The sequence below is a fragment of the Lycium barbarum genome, chromosome 3, assembly GCF_019175385.1.
Source record: "Lycium barbarum isolate Lr01 chromosome 3, ASM1917538v2, whole genome shotgun sequence".
NCBI classification, from domain to species: Eukaryota; Viridiplantae; Streptophyta; class Magnoliopsida; order Solanales; family Solanaceae; genus Lycium; species Lycium barbarum.
Window position 1 is genome coordinate 20,048,779 of NC_083339.1, and position 8,116 is coordinate 20,056,894.

An 8,116-nucleotide genomic window follows, 5' to 3' on the forward strand; every position below is an offset into this window, starting at 1 on the left:
GCAACCTCTTGTTTCTTCTTGGTAGATATCTCTTCTTCTGATGGGATGTAACCAAGCCCAAAGAAAAAATGATCTTGACTAATGGGAATGGACTCAGTGATGCCCTGAATATTCTTTCCTAAACATTTTCCGGGTTCAAACCCGTTTAGGATCACAGTGGAAGCAATAATTTTGTAAACCGCTGGCATGGGAGTTTACAAGGACTCTATTTTGTGAGCAGCTCCCACTAATTCGATGACATGGAAATCCGTTCCTTTGGGTGTGGCTTCTATGATTAGTTATGTGTTAGTTTAGATAAATAACCTGTTAATTATGTAGATGTGTGTTCAATTTCTTCATAATCAGTTGGTCTGAGTTAGCTTGTTAGGCCACGCCCCTTTAGTTTATGATTGCTTAAAATATGTCCTATGTGTTCAAATTTAATTAGTCATGAGTCAGTTTAATCTAGAATTTCTTAACTTAGTTGTATCTGTTCAGCTTTGTTCAATCATGTGTGATATAGCCTAGGGTCTACCTAATCATGTTTTCACCTGCCTTGTTTCCTGCTCATATGTTTTTGTAAGCTCATTAGGTGTAAGTGTTTGGATGTTGATCATGCTAGTTGATAGGTATGCTCCTATGTTATGAGAGTGATGATGACTTGGCTTACAATTTTCTTTTCTATTCTATGGGAATGGGTCTGTTCTAGGTGGGAATCACTCATGAAATCTTTTGGTATTTGACCAGTTTAAGTCACCTATATTTTGAATAAAGCAATATGACATGACTAGCCTGTTTGTGTCCCAGTCTGTGGATCCTGTTTTCTTTAATATCTTTAGTGAGCGCTTGAGAATGTTTTGTATTATTAAATCCTAGTTACATATTAACTTATGAGCCTGAAAAGGCATATTAGTCTGAGTCTAGGTGAATCGGAAGAGTATCATTAGTCCTATTTTTTGGTTGAGTTCTGTTTTAAAAAGTTTTTTTTAAAAAAAAAAAAAATAGGCTTAAAACCAAGTCCATTTCACTCTCCCTTTTTTATTGAGACACTGTCTAAAAAATGAAGCATTCATGCTTAACTTGTTCAGTTCCTTTGTTTGGATCTTATGCCTGGTTTACTTTTTTTTTCTTTTAAAAGGGAGTTAGACACGACTTAGCTGAGTGGTAATCTATTTGGATTCTGAATTTGCTCTTAGATTCTTAGTTGCTCCTCTTTGTTAGGAGTCTCTGTTTGGCAGGGTACTTAATTTGTAGTTGGTCTATGGATTTTAAAACTAGAACACTTTGAGTTATTTAAAAATTGTGAAATCTTCTTTGCTACGGCTTGTTTGTTGTGTTGATATATAAGTTAGTCTAATCTAATGAATGATAACTTGCTAGGTGTCTTGCTTAATCACTTTGTTGATCTTAAATAGATTCTTCTATTCATTAAGGTTAAAATAAGCACTTACCTTTTATGAAATATTGGTTTTAAATCATGCTTCACTAATTCACCACAAAGATAACTAAAAATTGGATATTTGTGCAGTTCATCTGAGTACATTAAGGTCTGTTTAAGTGAATGTAGCAGTATTATTATCTTCTCATGTTGTCAAGTGTGAGTTGGCTTGAAATTTGGCTTCTTTAGAATGTAAGCTAATTCTGGAAACTGCTGTTTGACAATGCATTTGATAACTGGTGTGTAACACCTAATAGCTACTAGTTGTTCTCTTTAAAGTTTAGTCACTAATTATTTAAGTTCACCTTGTGTTGCTTGTCTGGAGAATGCCCTCCTAAAATTGATTTAAGTGCTGATGCTATGTGTAGGTTAGATACACTGATTTTGTATTTATGTAACTATGGCTTATCTCTTGTTTTGTCTTGAGTGTGTGATAGAATTACTTAAGCATTTCATTCGTCATGTCTGAATTCAATAGGATATTGATGTCAAGTTTAAGATAACCAAATTTGTTAGATATATATACCTAGATATCTTGTTAGGGGCTGCTTGTTGTCATTATTAGACATACACTTCCTCTACTATAATACTATGAGCTTAACACATAAGTGGAGAGGAAAAATAGTACTTAGGGAGTAAGCTTAAGCCTTCCCAGTGTCTACCATGCCTGGGGTTCCTGGAAACCCCTTGGATCTTGTGTGGCATCGGGAACAAGAGGGTGAAAGCTTTTCCTTTCAGGATGTTTTAGTATCTCTATGGGTGTGTAAATCCATGGTATGTTGGTTGATAGTTGTGTATGTCTATTTGATTGGCATTGTTCATTTTTGCTTAAGGAAATAACATTATGTATTTGTTTTATCATCCTTCAGTTTTGGGCTCTGAATTTGTTACTGTTGGCTTACATAAGTTAAATAAGAACCTGGATCAGCATGTTTTCCTATAGCTCCTCTCAAAGTATTAGTTCTCTATACCAGGTGATATACCAAGGTATACAAAGGATATTCACTTCTATACCTTCATAGGTATATAAGGGTGGGTATATTCAATATACTTAAGATATATCACTCCTATAATTTAAGAACATGAGCTAACATTGTGCCAGTTTGGTCTCTTGGGCAGACTATTTTTATTTAATGTTTGGGCCTCCTCTAGTATATTAAACAGGCTTTGTACTTGGGCTGAATGTTTTTTCTTTATTTCTGAATCTGGCTAAGTGGCCCAGGTGGGCTTTGGATTTTCTTTTATCATTTTGGACCTTATGCTAGTTCTCCTAAATACTATGTTATCACTTAATAATTTATTTGTTCAACTTATGTATTTGCTTGGCTTGAATGTAAATTGTTTATGACTTAGTATCTATCCTTAGACAAATACTAATACTAGCCTTCTTATGTGCTCCATGGGAACTAATTCTGAGCCATTCTGACCATCTATTGCATCAAGACTTGTTGGGCCTAAGGCCCAACCTCCCTCTCTTTGATCGAGTCCACTAAAGAATGGAAAGAGATGCAAATATTCGTGATAGAAGGCCCAGCCAATGGGTGAAATTGGCACGATGGGCTTGGTTAGGCCCATTAGTTTAAAGATTTATTCTCTTCTCTTTATTTTTTATGTACTTGGCATGTTTATATGTTCTATATGCACTAAACGTATAAATAATGAAACCCTCATGCATAGAACTTAGGAAACGCATAGTATTTTAGGAAAGTCGCCTCAAATACGTTTAAACTTAATCATTTTTTTGAAAACCCTTGAGAATTGAATTACTTAATTTAATATGGTCAAGATCAAATTGGTTTTAAATGACAAGTTTGAATGATCCTCAAGGAAAATGACCAAGTACTAGTTTTTGGGCCTTCCACCCTTTTAGCTGAAATTTGATAAATGCTTTATTTTGGGCCTTAAGCCCATGATTAAAATGAAACTGCCTAATGTTTCAGAGTTGGCACAAGAACTGATTTCAAACAAAATGCGTGAAAGGAAAAAATAGGAGATAACTTTAAAATCTGGGTTAATCACCAAAAAGAGGTACAAAACTTGGATATCTTCAGGATCTTAAAAACGATGTTGACCAAAAATGAGTTTAGACAATCTGAGATTTTGACTTGGGTTTAATTCTAGAAAAGAAAAGATCTTTTAGTCTTGGAAGCCCAACACTGGATTTGAAAGGAAAACCGACTTGTTGGACCAATTCTTGAGGAATGATGGATTTGGAAGTTGGAATATGACTTGAACCTATTTGAGCTTCAATGAAATTAAAAATTGGACTTAAATACTCTTGATCTTTTATATATAGACGTATAAGTAGAGGAGAATACTCCATATTTTTTAATATAAATAAAAGCCCGTATGTACTAAACCCATTTTGTTAGGACTAGAATAGTAGCGACTCTACTCGGGAGAAATCTTGAGTGTGTCCTAGTCTGGAAACAGAGTGAGTTGAACACTTACGCGGATTTTCTAAAACCAAAACCCCTTTTATGAAGGGGGATTTTGCCAAATTTTTTCTAGAAGTTATGATATGAATAAAAATGACATTTTGCGTAAATTTAAACACTTTTAAACAAATAAATACAGTTAAATCACACATTGAAGCTCGTAGGTCAACTGTATTCTACGGATCTTTAATAATAGGGTGTGTAAAACCTTCCCTAGGGGATCACCAGAATCCTTACCTCGAACTTTGGTCCAAAAAGATTTTTACTTATTTTGAAAAATAAAGATTTTTACTTATTTTGAAAAAATCTTTAAACCCGATTTTCCTAGTTTTCCATAATAAATTAGGTGGCGACTCTAAAAAAAAAAACTAAAATTCAATTATAGCACCAACAACTTCATAGTAACTTTTATGCCTTACCCGCATAAAAGCGAACCGTAACAACCACTACTGGAGATTCACTACCACAGTTGTTTCCCTTATTTCCTACCCTAATCCATCCCCTTTCAGTTGCTAAAGTGCAGCGAGTGAATCCAGTTTCTAGTAGCTACAGGGGGTCGGAATGTACAGACACAAGCAACTTCTTTGGAAATGCTATCTACTTCTCTAATGATCCCCTCAAACACTATTGTTTCTCTCTTTCTATAATTTATCGATAAATTTAGGATATACGTGCTTCATCATCCTTGCTTGGGTAGTCCTTCCCTTGCTATGTTGCACAACCCTCAAGGGTTCTAAGCTTCAGACAAACAAATAGGCCATTGTAACCAGTGCATTATTTTGTCCCAAACCTCCTTTCCAAATTTACAGTCATTGAATAAATGCAGTCTTATTTATGCTGGAGCTTGGCATAATACACATTTAGGATCCACTGATATCCCCCACTTTGAAACTCTATCCTTAGTTGCTAGTTTTTCATGAAGAAAGACCCATAGAGTAAACTTAGCCTTTGGTCTTGCTTCATTATTGCAGAGCATAAGTCTCCATGTCACTTTTGGGTACTTTTGCAGCAGCTGCAAATAGATACAACCTATCATGCTTTGGCTAGGCTTTGGTGCCACTTGAACTTGTTGTAAATTTGCATGAGCTTTAATAATTTTCCTCACCATCCAACTGGCCTACTTAAGAGTTGCTATTTCAGTCAATTGGCTCCCTTTGATGTAGTAGTTATGAATCCACTTGACCCAGAGTTTATCTTTCTTGCTTGCTAGATCCCAGCACACTTATTCCATACTTTCAACAAGTGTATATGAAGTCCTCCAGCTGCTTTACGTAAGCACATTTGTTCCCAAGAAACAAGTGCTCGTTTGGTGATCTGATTTGCCCCTGACCATATATAACTTCTGCAATAGGCTTAAGCAGTCTTAACAACTTTAGCAGGGAGAACAAAAGTTGAGACCAATAGGACTGAATCCCAAAGATGATAGACTTCACTAACTGGATCCCTCCTGCATAAGAAAGTTTTTTTGTTGTCCAGGAAGAGATTTTTGCTAAATTTTGCTCTATAAGGGGTTTCCATTGCAATAGGGTGAGTTTTTTTTTTCTAGTCTAGAGGTACTTCCAAATACTTGAAAGGCAGATCCCCTTATGTGTATCCCAGATGTGATAGGATAGCTTGCCTTTTTGTTTCCTTCACCCCTCCAAAGTACACACTGCTTTTAGTTAGATTAGCCAAAGCCCTGATGCCTTGGAAAATATAGTGAACTTCTCATGCAAAATTTTGATTGATTGTAAATCACCTCTGTCAAACAACAATAAGTCATTGACAAAGTTGAGATGTATGATCCCTCGCTTAGCACACCTTGGGTGAAAATGGAAGCTTTTGATTGTTGTTAATTCTTGAAAGTTTCTACTCAGGTATTCCATTGCAATGACAAACTAGAAAGGAGACATGAGGTCCCCTTATCTTAGCCCCTTTGCTGCCATAAATGGTTCTGATAGTTCTCCATAGATCAATATAGAGTAACTAATAGTCTTCATGCATTCCATTACCCACTGCACAAATTGACATAGGAAACCTAGTCCTTCCATGACCTGTTCCATGTATAGCCACTCAACTGATTCATAGGATTTTTGGAGATCAACTTTGATCATGCACCTGTCTAATATATGCTTCCTTGAATAAGCTTTAACTAACTCATGGGAGAGGATTATGTTATCTGCTATCCTTCTACTAGGTATAAACCCTCCCTTTGCTTCACTGATAATACTTGGCACTACCTTTTGAAGTTCGACTGTAATAACTTTGGAGATTAGTTTATATAAGATTGTACAACATGCTATAGGCCTGTATTCTTTTATGGTTCCTGGATTAGGGACTTTTGGTAGCAAAGTAATTGATGTGCAATTGATTGGTCTATGCATTTTCCCAGTTTTGAAGAATTCTGTAATCGCTCGAAGAATGTCATCACTGATTACTCCCCATGCTTTTTTGAAGAACAGGGCATTATAACCATCCACCCCAAGGGCTTTGTCATCTCCTATATTTTCAGTCCATCCAGCATGTCATGATCAGTTACTTCATTACACAAATCCACTTGTTATTGATGAGTGAGCCCAGGCCCCTTTCTGAGTACTACCAAATCAACTATAGGCAATGAATGGGCAGTTGTACCCATTAATGACTTACAAAATTTCACCACCTCCTGTTTGATCTCTTCTTTCTCAGTTAGTGCTCTTCCATCCAAAGCTGTAAGTTCCATTAGCTGCTTGTATTGCTTTTTCTCCTCTATAAGTGACTATTTTTCAAGTTGCAACAAAGTGTTTTTCTCCAGAATTGCCATTTAGTCTGTGCATTGTGTCCGCATTTGTCTTTGAATATTCTGCAAATCATGTCTTGCTTTATCTATCATTGCTGCCACATCCCTGAACTCTTCATTGTTTAGGTGCTTGAGTGGATTTCTCAATTCTTTCAACTGATCCCATACCATTTTCATCTTGCCATACCTAGTCTGTTTAGTCCACCCTGCCTTCACAATATCAATGAATTTAAAGTGTTCAACCCAGACATTGAAAAACTTGAATGTCACTTTGAAACTTTGTTCTGCATTGTTAAGGGAAAATAGCATTGGTGCATGGTTTGATATAAAACTATGTTGTAATAACATGGTTGTAGTTCAACATCCACTACCCAATGTTCTATCAATCCTACTCCATACTCTATCACTTCCTTGTTGCTTGTGGGACCATGTGTAATAATCACCCCTCTAAGGTAGTTCATTAAATGTTAATCCATGGACACATTCTGAGTAGTCTTTAATCTCAGCACTGATTATTAGAGCACCACAAATTCTATCTTGAGTATATAAGACAGCATTAAAGTCACCACTCAGTATCCATGGTCCAGAGGTTTGTTGTGCTAGTTGGTGAATGTGATTCCATAATGCCTTCCTTTGTTCCACTGTGTTATAGCCATAAATCACCATCAAATAACAGTTCACATCATTTTGTCTTCCTTGAATGTTGAATGGACTGGCTTGTAGTCTGCAACCTATTGACCATATACAATACATTATCCCATATGACCCATATTCTTCCATTAGAATTATCATTATAGTTGTGAATCAAATTCCAGCTAGGGGCCATTTTATTGACAACAGAATTTGCCTTACTGACTTTGAATCTTGTTTCCACTAAACCTGCTAAAGTAACTTTATTATTGTGGAGGTATTCCTTATACTCCTTATGCTTGTAAGTTTTATTACCTCTCACATTTCACACTAGCCATGCCATTTATGCATTTTTGTTTTCCCACCCTTGTCAGGGGATATCACATTCTCAGGTGTTGTGTTGTTCTCCACTTGTGTCTCTCTACTTTGGAAGAATGTTACATTGCTAGCGGATCTTAATACTACTGAACCTCCACTAGTCTAAGTTATGTGTTTGATCACTTTCAATCCTCTTAGATCACTCCCTTGTGGCCCTGGGGTAACCTAAATGGTAGTTCGTTGACTACCAGTCTGAGCTCGAACTGCAATCTCAGGAACACTCTGAGTTTAAGCAGCTACTGGTGGAGGAGTTGTATTTTGCTGTAAGTTATCCTTTGTTGGTTTGGAACTAGTAGCTTCCAACTGCTAACCAGCTATAATAGTAGGTTGTTCAATTACAGTACTAGTTGTTGCCTCTGCACCTATGGGCTGCTAAGTCGACACGAGTTTCTTTGGTTTCTTCCTCTATTTAGGCTTATCCACCTTAGGTGGAGCTGGTTTCTTTGCTGCATTACAATCATGTCCCAGCTTCATATATTTCCCACAAAATACAGG